Source organism: Rhineura floridana, chromosome 3 (assembly GCF_030035675.1).
Source record: "Rhineura floridana isolate rRhiFlo1 chromosome 3, rRhiFlo1.hap2, whole genome shotgun sequence".
In the NCBI taxonomy this organism is placed as follows: domain Eukaryota; kingdom Metazoa; phylum Chordata; class Lepidosauria; order Squamata; family Rhineuridae; genus Rhineura; species Rhineura floridana.
Genome location: NC_084482.1, coordinates 68527667 through 68544863, shown reverse-complemented (window position 1 = coordinate 68544863; position 17197 = coordinate 68527667).

Here is a 17197-nt window from a genome sequence, read left to right as displayed (position 1 = left end):
TATCACCGTGAAAATTAAGAGGGTTGTTAAGCAAGCATTTCTGAGTTCAGGGCTATGAGTTTTGTAAGGTGTTACTTGGAAATGATCTTATGGGAAGCATGAGAATGGCATGGGGGTATTTTCAATTTAACGTTGCGCAATGTGAAAAATCCATGCTGTATAATTAAATAATATAAGGCAAAGACCATTCGGAGCATTGGGATTAATATTACTCTGTGTGTGTGATATTACATGCCACTGCACTCTGGATACTAGAAGGATACTAAGTATTGATAAATGAATGAGCCAATGGAGATAGAAGTAATACTGTTTAGTTAACCATTTCTGCCTTCCTCAGGAACACAGTTGGGATTTCAAATGAACACTGGGACCTAGTCAGAAGTAACATCCATGTGAAAATAAATATGTAACGAGGAAGTGGGGCCACACCAACTAGTCTTGTCCCTGCCATCTTCCACACCAACTTGCCCTGCCCCAGGATGTCTACATGGGAGAACAGATGTCTGCTAGAAGGAAGTCTTCATGCGTACAGGTGCACACATGAAGGTATTCATGCATTCCAGGGCCCTGCATAAATTGGGGTTAGGAAGTTGCCGTATGCTGAGTCAAACTGTTGGTCCATCTAGCTCAGTGTTGTCTACACTGACTGGCAGTGGCTCTCCAGGGTTTCAGGCAGGAGTCTCTCCCAGCCCTACCTGGAGATGCCGGGGATTGGACTTGGGACCTTCTGCATGCAAGGCAGATGCTACGACCCTCCCTGCTTCTGGGCACAGAGCTGTACATGCAGTGGCTTCCTCATTGAACATGCTTGTGCTTTGTGCACAGATGGCAGAGGCACAGCAAGCCAGTCTGCAAATCAGTGGGTTGGAGGCTAAGTGGTTCAGCCCTGCTCCCTGTTCATGCATTGATTTAATATAAAGTCCTTTCCTTTTGAACAGGACTTGAACAGGGCTAAAGCGGTATTTTAATAAACACTCAGAGTGAAAGAATTCTAAGAAATGCGGGATATATAGGAATATTTTTTAAAAAGAAAAAAACCAACTTTAGATAGAAACTATTATCTTTGAGATTACATCCATGGGGTGTCTTGAGTCTACAGATCCAGAAAGTCTCTCTTCCAGCTTATATCCCTGGAATTGATTCTTGCTCTATAAGAGACATGTGCAAGGGGTTGTGGTAGTCAGAAATAAAACATTTTGAAACAGATTGAGAGAGAGAGAGAGAGATGTCAAAATTGCTGGTTTGTGGTTTCTAAATCAGGTGTGTGGTTTTCCAGCATGCTGGATATGTTATCCAGGATGCTTGCATTCTATTTCATAATGTATATTCCATTGTTAAGACTTAACAGATGATGTTCCATTTAATGAAAGGTCTTACAAGTTGTTCTGCTTTTAAAGATAACGGTTTCCCTACCGCAAGTGCAGGTTATACAGCAACCAGATTCATAAAGATGCGACCCAGGATTTCTGATGAGTGGATTGATTTCAGCCATCACCTGTAATTTATATTGATTTGGGCTAGGTTGGCAGAAGTCAATGAAAAGAGGCTTACTCATGCCCTCTGAGAGGGGGTTTCAATTTGCCTATTCATGCTTCTCTTTCTTTCTTTCTTTCTACTCCTGTCTGTGTGAGCCATTTAGTTGATAGTAAGACTGAGAGCCATGAGATTCGACAGGGAAGAGATTCACAGCAGGATGAACAGTTAAAGACAGCAGCTTCACTGTCAGTGAAGCCTTTATCAGGAGACAGGAGGTGAAGGCCTTGAATGTCATCCAGCTATCTTGGGCCCATTGATCTCTCCAATCCCTTTCAACATGATGCTAAAGCTCCCCACTCCCTCTTTCATTGTGTGTGATACTTCTGCCTGTCTATTAAAAATGATTGTTCTTTGATGAGATGAGACAGTGGTTTAAAATAATAACTGCTTGCCCTTTGCTATCTTTCCCTTTGTTCTAATTAGACTTGCTTTGCTTTAGAAGCTTGACAACAGAGGAATACAACACGCAAATGCCAGACAAAATCCCGGGCTTGCAGACAGCATCATTTTGGCACTGAACCCAATTCTTAGCCCATTCCCCCATTTGTTGACTCAGCTGTACTGTGCGTTAGAGGTGAGGGATCTGGGACGGCTGGGACCAACCCCAGAGTAGTTCATTTGCTGATAACAATTGGAAGTGCAGTGTGGCTTATGGGATTTCTGCAGCTGGTCCCACTTTAGAGGGATTTTTTTTAAAAATCCCTGGCTTGCCGAAAAACCCTTATCCTAAATCAAAAGCTCAAAATGTATGAACACAGCATAGCATTTAGGGTTGGAAGGCATTTTTTTGCTGTAGGCTTTCTGCCCCCTCCTCTTTGTTTGATGCCCTGGAACTAGAGAAATAGCGGATTGGCAAAACTACTGTACATTCCAGTTGCCTGCTCATGAAATAAAATTTGCAACACTTCATAAGATTAGCAGGACTTGCTTTTAGGTTCTTGTTCCTTTTATTATTCTTTGGGATGTTAATGTACTCGAGTTGCTCCATTGTCAGGGGTATTCCCCTGTGACCCTTCTACATGTAGTAGTTATTGAATGGTGGGCTACTTGCCCAGAGTGTAACAAGCACTACCTCCTTTCTGGTTAAAACTGGTGATGTTTTATATTTATCTGACCTAGAATGCAAACCTCCCCGGCTCCTAATGCTTGGCTGCATTAGGAATCGAATGAGATTTCTCCAAGATGCTCAACCACAACTTGGAATGTAAACTGAGCTTCCAAGGCAAGGGCAGTCAATGTGGTGCCCTCCAGATATCGTTGACTACAGCTCCAATCAGTCTCAGCCAGCATTGCCAAGAGTCAGGGATGATGGGAGCCGTAGTCCACAACATCAGGAGGGCACCATGTTGGCTACCAGAGCAGCAGTCAGCAAGGCAGTGACGCTTACCTGACCTCCCATCTCCTGTGTCTTTATGGCTTACTGGGAGGGAGAGGAGGAGAGAGAGACAACAGTGGAAGAACAAATGTATCCATGGAAGAGCCAGATTGGCTCCACCGGTACATTTGCGCCTCGCCACCACCTTGTCACTTGCCCTTGCCCTCCCCCTCCCAATAACCCTCAATGTTGTAAGTGACAAGAGGTCAATTAAGTGCCCCATCCCCCACTGACTGCTACTGGCTACGCCTGTTCTAAAGACAGTAGTGTAGTGGCAAATTCAGAAGTGCAGGGTCCCTTCATGGTAGTCACACCACCACCCCTCACAGCCACGGTGCTGACTGTCTTTTCTGCAATTACAGAATTATAGAACCACAATAAAACTGCTGTATGCACAGGCTTCCCCCTGCTCAATCTCTTTCTCTGGGGCTAAACTTTGCCAGAAAGATTTTGATTTTAAGAATTCTGAAATGAAGCCAATGGATTTGGGAAACCAAGGTACTTTGCCATGAAGCTCACTTCTGACTTACCATAGGAGTCAATCGGCATGAAAGGGGAAATGTGTGTTAGCGACTGACAAGGGTCTTCTCACTGACTGACTCACCTCCTTTCACTCAGATTGCCTCCAATCAACATAAGATGATGAGGAAGCATGTTGTTAGCCATGTGAGAAGACTCTTCTCAGTGGCCAACATGCTCCCATTTTATGCTGATTAGTTGGTACATAGGGACCCTGTAGGGACCCTGCCTCCAAAAAAGTAAGGAGTCTATGACCTCTCATGACCCTGGCTGACTACGACTACCTTCATGGTAGTCACACCACCACCCCTCACAGCCACGGTGCTGACTGTCTTTTCTGCAATTACAGAATTATAGAACCACAATAAAACTGCTGTATGCACAGGCTTCCCCCTGCTCAATCTCTTTCTCTGGGGCTAAACTTTGCCAGAAAGATTTTGATTTTAAGAATTCTGAAATGAAGCCAATGGATTTGGGAAACCAAGGTACTTTGCCATGAAGCTCACTTCTGACTTACCATAGGAGTCAATCGGCATGAAAGGGGAAATGTGTGTTAGCGACTGACAAGGGTCTTCTCACTGACTGACTCACCTCCTTTCACTCAGATTGCCTCCAATCAACATAAGATGATGAGGAAGCATGTTGTTAGCCATGTGAGAAGACTCTTCTCAGTGGCCAACATGCTCCCATTTTATGCTGATTAGTTGGTACATAGGGACCCTGTAGGGACCCTGCCTCCAAAAAAGTAAGGAGTCTATGACCTCTCATGACCCTGGCTGACTACGACTACCTTCATGGTAGTCACACCACCACCCCTCACAGCCACGGTGCTGACTGTCTTTTCTGCAATTACAGAATTATAGAACCACAATAAAACTGCTGTATGCACAGGCTTCCCCCTGCTCAATCTCTTTCTCTGGGGCTAAACTTTGCCAGAAAGATTTTGATTTTAAGAATTCTGAAATGAAGCCAATGGATTTGGGAAACCAAGGTACTTTGCCATGAAGCTCACTTCTGACTTACCATAGGAGTCAATCGGCATGAAAGGGGAAATGTGTGTTAGCGACTGACAAGGGTCTTCTCACTGACTGACTCACCTCCTTTCACTCAGATTGCCTCCAATCAACATAAGATGATGAGGAAGCATGTTGTTAGCCATGTGAGAAGACTCTTCTCAGTGGCCAACATGCTCCCATTTTATGCTGATTAGTTGGTACATAGGGACCCTGTAGGGACCCTGCCTCCAAAAAAGTAAGGAGTCTATGACCTCTCATGACCCTGGCTGACTACGACTACCTTCATGGTAGTCACACCACCACCCCTCACAGCCACGGTGCTGACTGTCTTTTCTGCAATTACAGAATTATAGAACCACAATAAAACTGCTGTATGCACAGGCTTCCCCCTGCTCAATCTCTTTCTCTGGGGCTAAACTTTGCCAGAAAGATTTTGATTTTAAGAATTCTGAAATGAAGCCAATGGATTTGGGAAACCAAGGTACTTTGCCATGAAGCTCACTTCTGACTTACCATAGGAGTCAATCGGCATGAAAGGGGAAATGTGTGTTAGCGACTGACAAGGGTCTTCTCACTGACTGACTCACCTCCTTTCACTCAGATTGCCTCCAATCAACATAAGATGATGAGGAAGCATGTTGTTAGCCATGTGAGAAGACTCTTCTCAGTGGCCAACATGCTCCCATTTTATGCTGATTAGTTGGTACATAGGGACCCTGTAGGGACCCTGCCTCCAAAAAAGTAAGGAGTCTATGACCTCTCATGACCCTGGCTGACTACGACTACCTTCATGGTAGTCACACCACCACCCCTCACAGCCACGGTGCTGACTGTCTTTTCTGCAATTACAGAATTATAGAACCACAATAAAACTGCTGTATGCACAGGCTTCCCCCTGCTCAATCTCTTTCTCTGGGGCTAAACTTTGCCAGAAAGATTTTGATTTTAAGAATTCTGAAATGAAGCCAATGGATTTGGGAAACCAAGGTACTTTGCCATGAAGCTCACTTCTGACTTACCATAGGAGTCAATCGGCATGAAAGGGGAAATGTGTGTTAGCGACTGACAAGGGTCTTCTCACTGACTGACTCACCTCCTTTCACTCAGATTGCCTCCAATCAACATAAGATGATGAGGAAGCATGTTGTTAGCCATGTGAGAAGACTCTTCTCAGTGGCCAACATGCTCCCATTTTATGCTGATTAGTTGGTACATAGGGACCCTGTAGGGACCCTGCCTCCAAAAAAGTAAGGAGTCTATGACCTCTCATGACCCTGGCTGACTACGACCCTGTCTAAGAATCCACACAGAAGCAAGGAGCCCTGGGAAATGTAGCCTGTAGGACCCCTGAATATTTAGTAGAACCATCAGGTGCCCTGAAAACTATGTGTCCCACATTGTGCATGAGACATTGTATTGAGCATGCTCAGCAGCATCCAGCTGCAAAAAGTCCTGGGGCATGTAATTTGCAAGGTGCCTGGCTTCCATGCTATGTACTTAGACACCCTAAAATATAACATTCCCAGTGCTGTTTCAGCGTTCAAGCACCAGAGAGAAATGGAGCAGCCTTGTGCTTAAGTTACACCTGCAGGGCAGGATAGAACAGCTCTGAAATCCTCCGGTGCTAAAGGAGCACAGTGGTGTATTAGAGGAAAAAATTAATGACTGCATAGTGATTCCCATGCAGTGGCAGAATGCTACTGCTTACAGAACACTGCCAGTGCATGGAGCAAAAAGTGGATAGAGCAACAGTGTGCCAGAGAGGAAGCAGAGCTATGGAGAAATCCTGTGTTCACCCAGGGCTTGCCCCCACCCCTTAAGACAGCATATCATAACATGTGCAAAAATGGAAGCCAAAGTTAAATGACTTCTATGGCAGTCATAAGATAACTTCAGATGTCTGGTCTCCTACCTGCTTCCTCTCTGCCCCCACAGCAGAATGGAAGATGGGGATATGACCTACTTGAAGGGTGGACACAACCCAGCCAGTGAACCATGATCTCATATATGAAGTACAGGCATGAGGCTACATTGCTTTGTCTGCATATCCATAGAACTTCAACCACACAAGTGGCAACTTGGTGAAAGCACATGCAAAAGGGCATTTTGCACCAATAGTGGTTTACTGCACTTATAGGTTTACTGTTTCAATATAAACACACACCAGGAACCACAATTCCTCAGCGACAATTGCAGCTGCAAGGACAAGGCACTCTATAAGTCAAGGAGGGGGTGGCCAGACCTCAAAGTGGGGCTGCTAAACACCCTCCTGACACCAGTGCGAGCCTCCCAATATCAGTATCGCTGCAATTACCTGGATGGGGATGGGGTGAAGTAGGGTGGCAGTAGGGATGGAAGGATCTGTCCATTTTGGTTTGCTCAGTTTCCCATTTTTCTAGTCTTAAATTCAGTTCTCCACATTTCTGCAGCAATTTGCAATTTCTTTTAAAAAAATCCTCATGAAAATTCTCCAGCATTTTAGTGGAAATTTCTCCTAATAAACACATTTTTGTAGGCAGTTTTGACTAACGTTCACATTTTTGAAAGCCATTTCTCATCATATAATGCATTTTTGCATGTTATTTTCACTCATATATTCATTTTTTGGCACACTTTCCTGTAACACATGCATTTTTGTAAATATTTTTAGGTTGGCGAACTGCATCACAAAATTTGAATAAGTGTGAATTTTGAAGGATGCCTGTGTTTTGGTTCATGTTTTGTCTCGGAAAGTGTGAATTTGATCAATTTGGCTTGAAATGTGAACTGAATTGAAATTCTGGCCCATCCCTAGGTAGCAGTGATATTGGGGCTGTGCAGACACACCAACAGAAGCACCAGACTGGTTCTGCCAGTGCATGTGTGCACCCCAACTTTGTCACCACCCTGCTGCGCCCTGTCCCTGTCCACATCAGCTGCAGTGATACCAGTGTCAGAAGGACAGCTCCATGGCTGTCCCCCACCACATTGGTCACTATTGACCAGTGTGTTACATCTCTTGGAATCCCCTCATACGTAGGACATATGGTGGTTGCACATGGTGATACCATCATGCATCACGGTAAAGCACAGAGTCTCAAACCAAGGACTCTAACAGTTAGACTCAGATGCCTTATCCTTTGCTGAAGGGGCTCTTAGCCTGATCTCTAGTGATTGTGCTGACAACCATAGCCCAGTGTATCTGGTTCAGCAGTTGTCAGGTGTTGGAAAGGGGGAACTAGAGTTCCAGCTAGTCCTATAAAGTCTCAAACTGCAGATGGTAATTGTTCCTCAGTAGGTAGAACAGTGATGTTCAAACGAGGTGGAGTTGGGAGGGTCACAGATGTGGCCTCAGAACTTCCTATACAAATTCAAAAAATGTGTCTCAGCGGCCACATTTGGTAAACCACAAGTTACAACATCCTTTCAGCTGGGAACTATTACCGTAATTCAAAAAATTACCATAAATGTTTGAGGGGACCTCAAATAATTTCAGATACTGCTTTTGCTTAGTTTGTTTTCTTTCATTTTATTTCATTCCAAAGAAAAAATCATCTTCTGGGAGTGTTTAAATCAGTGGAAAACTTGGCTTGGACAAGTTACCTGTATGATAACTTAAAAACAGAGAGAGAGAGAGATTTGATTTGATTTGAGCTGGAATCTACTAGAATAGTGTATTTTACAGAGTAGCCCTCCTGGTAGGTACTGGCCACTGTATCTAATGCACTACATCAAAAGATTTGAATAAGGCCAATAGTTGTGTAATGCCCTTGAGGTAAACATCATCCTGGAAAATATCTAATTTACACAGACAACTCATATTTCAGGCATTTCACAGTATTAACAGGCTCTAGGAGGTAACTTTCACTGTGCCAATAATAAGGGAGTGTAATATAATCTCAAAGAGGCCCAAATAATTTGGGGAAATGATTTGTTCACACTCTCTAACCCCCCCACTCACAATTGTCTTTTATGTGGGTTTGGGATACCATGCAAAATTAAGAAGCTGACCCAGCTGAGGCCTACTCTGAAAAGTGTTGAATCCTCCAGTGCTTTATTCTTGATCGTTCAGCATGAAGCAATCTTCTTCTTTTATGAACAACCCCCCCCCCATCAGAGCTGTGTTAGAGTGCTGTGTGATAAAATTGTGCAAGAGCTACTTGGGAATTCTGCAACAGTTACAAAATTCCAACATGGAAAGCCCTTGTATAGAAATTTCACAACAATTGTCACGATTTAGCCCAGAATTGGAACTGGAGGTTTCCTCAGAGGAAGAGCAGGGGAAGCAGGAGCTTCAGGCAGAAGTGGCCAATGGGAAGGGACAGCAGCACTTACCTGGTCTCCTAGCACTGGCATCACTGCAGCTTAACAGGAGGGGGGGCAGGGTAGTGGAGATGTCAGTGGAAGTGCCAGATTGGCTCCACTGGGATACTCATACCTCCCCACTGCCTCACCCTTCCCCCTCCTAGTAAATTGCAGTGTCACAGCGCAGGGATACCAGGTAAGCATTGCCACACATGCACACACCACCAGTTGCTCCTGGGTTCAGTACCACTGCTGAAGTGCTCAACTAACTGCATGTGAAGCTGCTTCAGAATGCATAAAGTGCCTGCCTGGATCAGGGCTTGGCTGTGAGCCAGGAAGAGGTGGGATCTCCAGTTCCTATATAAGCTCCTAGTCTGAACTGCTTTCCAGCTGAAGCAAGAGCTCCCAGCTCTAGCCTTCCTGGCTCAAGGACCAAGGCAGTTGCATAGTTCAGCACAGCAGCTATATCCATGACTGAGCAATCCTATTCAGGATCCACTCTGCTCGCCCAGTATGGGGAGGGGGCAAGAAAAGGTGCCCTAAACATAGTCTGCCTCATCTCTCTCTCTCACTGGATTACCGTGTGCAGTGGGGTCACCACTTAGCGGTTGCAAAAGACAATTGAATTTTGGAACATGGAATATACGGACATTGCCGGACAATACAGATAGTGAAGGTCCAGAATGCAGGACTGACATCATCACAAGGGAGTTGAGACATTTTCATATTGACATAGCAGCACTCCAAGAAACTCGAAGAGCAGGAGAAGGACAACTGAAGGAATAAAAAGGTTATACCTTCTTCTGGAAAGGACTGCCTGAACAAGAATGATGAATACATGGAGTAGGCTTTGCTATTAAAAATAATCTTGTGAAGCTCTTGTCAGAACTTCCTATTGGAATTAATGAATGACTCTCAACTTTCCGGTTAAAACTTGCCAAAAACCAGCAGGTAACTATTCTAAGTGCTTATGCACCAACATTAGATGCTGATGAAGACATCAAGGAAAAATTTATAACCAGCTGGACACCATCTTATCAGAGATACCTAAGGAGGATAAAATTGTCCTCTTGGGTGATTTCAATGCAAGAGTTGGGTGTGATTTCAATTTATGGCCAGAAACCATTGGGAAAGAAGGAGTTGGCAATAGCAACCTGAATGGAATTCTACTTCTGACTAAATGTGCAGAGCATAATCTTGTTATTACAAACACACTCTTTCACCAGAAAAATAAATTTGAACATCATGGAAGCACCCTCGGTCAAAACGCTGGCATCTCCTGGATTACATAATTGTATGTGCCAGAGATAGTCGTGATGTACTCCTCACTAGGGCCATGATGAGTGCCAATTACTGCTGGACAGATCACCGATTAATTCGATCCACTATGGCCATTAATATTGTTCCTCAATGTAGGCTTCAAGGAAGAAAACCAAGGCGTAAAATGAACATCCATGCCGTTCAAGATCCTATTAAGCGAGCCTGCTTTCAAACAACTCTCAAGAAACATCTACCGACAGAACTTCCTGAAAATGTCAAAGAACACTGGATTAAACTGAAGACATCCATTATTGCAGCATGTGAACAAACTATTGCATACCAAACTAAGAAACATCAGGGTTGGTTTGATGAGAATGATAGTGAGATTGAACATATCATCAACAAGAAAAGGAAAGCCTTCCAGATATGGCAGAAAGACATTAACTGTGCTGCTAAGGAAAAAAATCTATGCCAGTGCAAAGGCTGAGGTCCAAAGAAGAAATAGAGAACTTAAGGACGCCTGGTGGTTAAAGAAAGCTCAAGAAATCCAGCACTTTGCAGATGCTCATGATGCTTTTTTAATACCACAAAACCCATCTATGGACCAACAAATTACGGTACAAATCCCTTACGTTCAATGGATGGTAGCAAACTTCTTAAGGATAAACAGTCTATTGCACTGCCCTGGAAAGAGCATTACCACAACCTCCTTAATTGTAACTCTATTTGGCTGGTGAGGTCTTCTCGCAAATTCCACAACAACAAACTAGAGACGAGCTTGCAGTATCCCCTAATTTGGATGAAGTCAGTAGAGCCATCAATCAAATGAAGAACAACAAAGCTAGTGGACCTGATGGGATTCCTGCTGAAGTCTTTAAAGAAGCCGGGCCTGAATTTACACAACAACTTCATAAGCTCATTGAAAAAATCTGGATGAGGGAGGAGATCCTGGAAGTCTTTAGGGATGCCATAATTATCACCCCTTTTAGGAAGGGTGATAGAACAGATAGTGGGAACTATCGAGGTATCTCTCTTCTTGCTACTGCAGGTAAAATCCTTGTAAGGATCCTTACAAATTGCCTCCTACTGATCTCAGAGGATGTCCTCCCTGAATCTCAAAATGGTTTCCGCCCTTCCAGGGGGACAGTGGACATGATCTTCACTGCACAACAGCTTCAAGAAAAATGTCGGGTGCAGAATCAACCTTTATATATGGTGTTTATTGATCTGACTAAGGCCTTTGATACTGTGAATTGAACCGCTCTCTGGACCATCCTTCTGAAAACGGGATGCGCTGATAAATTGGTGAATATTTTGCGACTCCTTCATGACAACATGACAGCAGCAATTTTGGATAACAATGGCTTTCAGAGCGATCCATTCAGAGTCGGATCAGGCGTAAAACAGAGAAGTGTCATTGCTCCTACCTTATTTGCTATCTTCATTGCTATGATTCTACACCTTATTGAGGGGAAACTTCCTACTGGTGTGGAAATCATATATTGAACAGATGGAAAGCTTTTTAATCTCAGTAGGCTGAAAGCAAAAAGTAAGGTAATGTCAACCTTGTAGAACTTCAATATGCCAATGATAATGTAGTCTCCGCACATTCAGAGAAAGATCTTAAGAACATAAGAACATAAGAAGAGCCTGCTGGATCAGGCCAGTGGCCCATCTAGTCCAGCATCCTGTTCTCACAGAGGCCAACCAGGTGCCTGGGGGAAGCCCGCAAGCAGGACCCAAGTGCAAGAACACTCTCCCCTCCTGAGGCTTCCGGCAACTGGTTTTCAGAAGCATGCTGCCTCTGACTAGGGTGGCACAGCACAGCCATCACGGCTAGTAACCATTGATAGCCCTGTCCTCCATGAATTTGTCTAATCTTCTTTTAAAGCCGTCCAAGCTGGTGGCCATTACTGCATCTTGTGGGAGCAAATTCCATAGTTTAACTATGCGCTGAGTAAAGAAGGACTTTCTTTTGTCTGTCCTGAATCTTCCAACATTCAGCTTCTTGGAATGTCCACGAGTTCTAGTATTATGAGAGAGGGAGAAGAACTTTTCTCTATCCACTTTCTCAATGCCATGCATAATTTTATACACTTCTATCATGTCTCCTCTGACCCGCCTTTTCTCTAAACTAAAAAGCCCCAAATGCTGCAACCTTTCCTCGTAAGGGAGTCGCTCCATCCCCTTGATCATTCTGGTTGCCCTCTTCTGAACCTTTTCCAACTCTAGAATATCCTTTTTGAGATGAGGCGACCAGAACTGTACACAGTATTCCAAATGCGGCCGCACCATAGATTTATACAACGGCATTATGGTATCGGCTGTTTTATTTTCAATACCTTTCCTAATTATCGCTAGCATGGAATTTGCCTTTTTCACAGCTGCCGCACACTGGGTCGACATTTTCATCGTGCTGTCCACTACAACCCCGAGGTCTCTCTCCTGGTAGGTCACCGCCAGTTCAGACCCCATGAGCGTATATGTGAAATTCAGATTTTTTGCTCCCTGCCGGTACCTTTTCTGATCTGCGGTATGCACTCCAGTTGAGCTTCTAATATAGTGTTTTTAAACAACTTCCAAGCATTTTCGAGTGATGTGACCCTCCGGACTTTGTTTTTCAGCTTTCTTTTTACCAATCCCCTCATTTTTGTGAAGTTTCCTCTTTTGAAGTCAAATGTGACTGTGTTGGATTTTCTTGGCAATTGGCCATTTACATGTATGTTTAATTTAATAGCACTGTGGTCACTGCTCCCAATCAGTTCAACAACACTTACATCTCGCACCAGGTCCCGGTCCCCACTGTCTTTGCTCTCACTTAATATTAAAAAAACCAAAGTGCTTCATCAACAGGTGCGAACTAGTCCCTCTGTAGCACCATCAATCCAGCTTAATGGTGTGATGCTGGAGAATGTTGATCACTTCCCCTATCCTGGCAGCCATCTCTGTAAAAGCTGACATCGATGCTGAAATTCAACGTTGTTTGAGCTCTGCTAGTGCCACATTCTCCCGAATGAAGCGTAGCGTGTTCGAGGATCAGGATATTCACAGGGAGACCAAAATGCTTATTTACAAAGCCATTGTACTATCGACCTTACTGTACGCCTGTGAAAGATGGGCCATTTATAAATGCCACTCCCAATTTCTTGAAAGATTCCACCAACGCTGCCTCTGGAAAATTCTGCAAATTTCTTGGGAAAACAGACGGACTAATGTTAGCATTTTGGAAGAAGCCACGACTACCAGTGTTGAAACAATGATCCTTCAACATCAACTTCACTGAACTGGCCATGTTGTTCGAATGTCTGATCACCGTCTTCCAAAGCAGCTACTTTACTCCCAACTTAAGGATGGAAAATGGAATATCAGTGGACAGCAAAAGAGGTTTAAAGATGTTCTCAAAGCTAATCTAAAAAAATGTAACATAAGCATTGAGAACTGGGAAGCCTTGACCCATGAGCGTCCCAATTGGAGATTGGCCATTATCAAAAGTGCTATGGACTTTGAAGAAGCACGAGTACAGGGCGAAAGGGACAAACAAGCTAAGTGGAAGGCACGTCAAGCAAATCCTCATCGTGACCATCTTCCATCTGGAAACCTATGTCCTCACTGTGGGAGGTTGTGTGGATCCAGAATTGGCCTCCACATGATTGAAATGCTGCTGAAGCAAGAGCTCCCAGCTCTAGCCTTCCTGAACCAGAGAAACAGACATCCATATTCAGATCACCACATCTGTGTAGTTAGAGAGTAGGTTTGCTGGAAAGCTGTGACAAATAAGAGCTTTCTGGTGCACATACGGACATTGCAATACAGACATTTACATTTATCACCTGTGTTCTACACGTAGGTTGCACCATAACATGACTTCTTTGTCTTTACTCTTTATTCTCAAATTTCAATATCTGCTTGAGAGGCCCATAAAAGCTAAGGCAAAAACAAAAAATACGACACTTTCAAGGTCCAATGATAGATAGTGCAAGGTAATACATGAAGCTGTAGGAACATGCCTTCCCAGATCAATACACTGGAACTTGTAGTTCAATATTGTCTGCAATGATTAGCAGCAACTCTCTGGGATTTCAGGCAACATCTTTCTCAGCGCTACCTGGAGAGGGACTGAGCCTGAGACATTTTACACACAAAGCATGTACTCTCCCACTGAGGCAAGAGTGGGAAACCTATGGCTAGTGATGGAGGAAAAATACAATTCAGTTCACATTTAAAACCGATTCTATCAAATTCGTACTCACCAAAACAATATGAAAAGCCTAATACAGCCATCTTTCGAAATTCACACTAATCTGAATTTTCCGATGCAGTTCTCCAAATAAAGATTGGTTGCAAAAATGAATATATTATAAAAATGAATATATTCAAGAAAACAACATACAAAAATGGGTTTATTGGGAGAAATTCGGTCTATAATGCTGAAGAATTTTCATGAGGATTGTAAAAAATAGCAAATTACTGCAGAAATGTAGAGACCTGGATTTCAGACTGGGGAAATGAGCATGACCAATACTCAGGGACAGGACTGGCTAGCTGGAGCAGCAGAAGGGTGCTCTGTTGCCATCCTCCCAGCAACGGTGTCACTCCCAAAATGGGGTGGGGCATGGCAACAGAGAGGCCAGGGCTGCATGGGCGCATCAGTGTGCTCACACAGCCCCAATCTCAATTGGGACCTTAAATTGGGCTCCCAGTTGTTCCTTTGGGTGGAGCGAGATACAGTAGCAACTGCTGCTGGGGTAAGCATGGCTTGCTCAAGGAGGGGGAAGCACTTAGTGCAGCAGTGGCAGTAGTGATGGGAAGGGGAGAAATAATTATCTGCTTCCTCACCCCTCCTTCTGCTGCTGCCTCCGCTTTTCCTGTCACTCCTGGGGTGGTGGCAGCAGCAGCAGAGGATGGAATGGAACAAAGGGGAGAAAGAACTCTTCATCCCGTAGTCACTTCCGCCACTGTGGTAAGTGGTGACAGCGGCAGCAGTAAAGAGGGCAGGAACCAGAGAATTATTTCTCCCCTCCTCATTGCCACCAGCGCTGCTGCTGGAGTAAGTGAACTGGGAGGGAGAAGCAGTTTCCATTAAATGGAAACTGCTTTCCCTCCTTAAACAAGGCACGCTCCTACCACCCGACAGCTGATGGGTGATTAGGAACGTGCCTTTGCCCTCATCCCTGTCAAACCACTTGTCAATCATGTGATGTCATAATGATGCTATGTGACTGACAGGTGAACCACCCCTCTCATCTATCAAATATGGCCCATGGGGCCAATCCTGATTTGGATCTGGCCCATGGAGGCAAAAAGGTTCCCCGCCCCCAGCTTACTGGGATGGGAAGGGGAGAGGCAGCTGCAAGGTCAAGAGTGCACAGGTGCAAGGGCAGATTTGGCTCCACTGCTGCATCCACATAGCTCTGACCTCACTGCTGCCTAGCCCTTCTCCTCCTGGTTAGCAGCAATGGTACTGCTGCTGTGAGAGAGTGCTTTGGCTCTTCCTCACTGGGCTAGACCCTGCCAGCACGCATGCTATTGAATCTACTCACACACTGCGCCAACTGAGATGAAGATTGGCAGGGGAGAGATGGAGAGAGACAGAGTGGCATTGCCTTAGAGTTCAACCAAAAAAACCCACAGAAGAATGAAGGGAACCAGGAAGAAACGTTCACCTTTAACAGCTACCTGCATTTCGGTCCAGAGCCCTGCCTTGCACTCTGGCAGAAAGTCACACACTGGCAACACCTTCAGAATTTTCTTATGTTCAAACGCAACCAGCTAGAATTGCGAATGGTCTTTTCTTTCTAGAATAGAACCTAGAAACATTTTTAATATGGCTTCTGCTATAGTATGTACCTGTTTAATTCATCAGTTAGACAGTGGTTAAGGCATGTCTCCAAAGGGAGGGTTGTGTCCATTTCCTCGGAAGTTAACTTCATCTGCCAAAGTTTTTTCATACTTATATCTTCACTTCCCAAGGATACTTCAGAGCAGGCAGGAAGTCTGACATCCCAAAACAGCCTCTCTTAGTTTGACCTCACGCCCTGACATAACCAGAAATCCCATGGTAGTGATATAATTTCCTGTCTAAACAAGCCTCATCATAGGGCGAAAGCACCTGTTTGGAGAGTTGGAACAATTTTGTAATCCACACAATTGTCTCTCACTGATATTAGACATGGGCTGTGACAGAGGAAGAAAACCAGTTGGGGAGGGTATTTGAAAATAAAATTCTAAACAAATTTCAGGGACAATGGTCATACAAATTATAACAATATAAATATCTTCTTAAAAAAGAACTCCAGAAGTCAGCCAGTAATCACCAGCTTTGTGCTATAAAGGTAAAGGTGTCCCTGCACTTGTAGTGCGAGTCATTTCCGACTCTTAGGGTGACGTCTTGCGACGTTTACAAGGCAGAACGTATATATGGGGTGGGATTGCCAGTTCCTTCCCCGGCCTTTCTTTACCCCCCAGCATATTCCGGGTACTCAATTTACCGACCACGGATGGATGGACTTCGACCCCTTTTACCGGAGATTCGACTTCCTCCTTCCGTTGGAATCGAACTCCGGCCGTGAGCAGAGCTTCAGCTGCGTTACCGCCGCTTACCACTCTGCGCCACGGAGGATCTTTGTGCTATATTTGTACAAATTCTAAGGTCCCATAACAACAGAAGCAGAGGTAAAAAGCTTAAATACACATCAAATAAAATCACATTGTGTACCTGACTTCCTTGCCCAATCATGGCTCCCAGTCATATGTTACCTCACATGTTCATACACAGAACAAGCACAGCTGACACATTATTATAGGGTTCAGCTGATGTGATGCCTCCCAGTGGGCTTCCACTTCTCTGGATTGGGGCCATCATGGTTTATTGCTTTTCCACTAGTACTTGAAAAACCTGAAGACTTCATACCAAGCTGGAGGTTTGATACAGCTCTTTATTAAATTCTCATACATAAAAACATAGCCCTGTTGGATCAGCCCCAGGGTCCATCACATCCAGCATCCTCTTCACACAGTGGCTAACCAGATGCCTCTGGGCAGCCCACAAGCAGCACATGAGCACAATAGCACTCTGCCCCTCATGGTCACCATCAACTGGTGTACAGAGACATACCACCTCAAATGCTGGAGGTCAAATACATGGCCATCGTGACAAGTTAACCATTGATAGCTTTATCATCCATGAATTTGTCTAAACCCCTTTTAA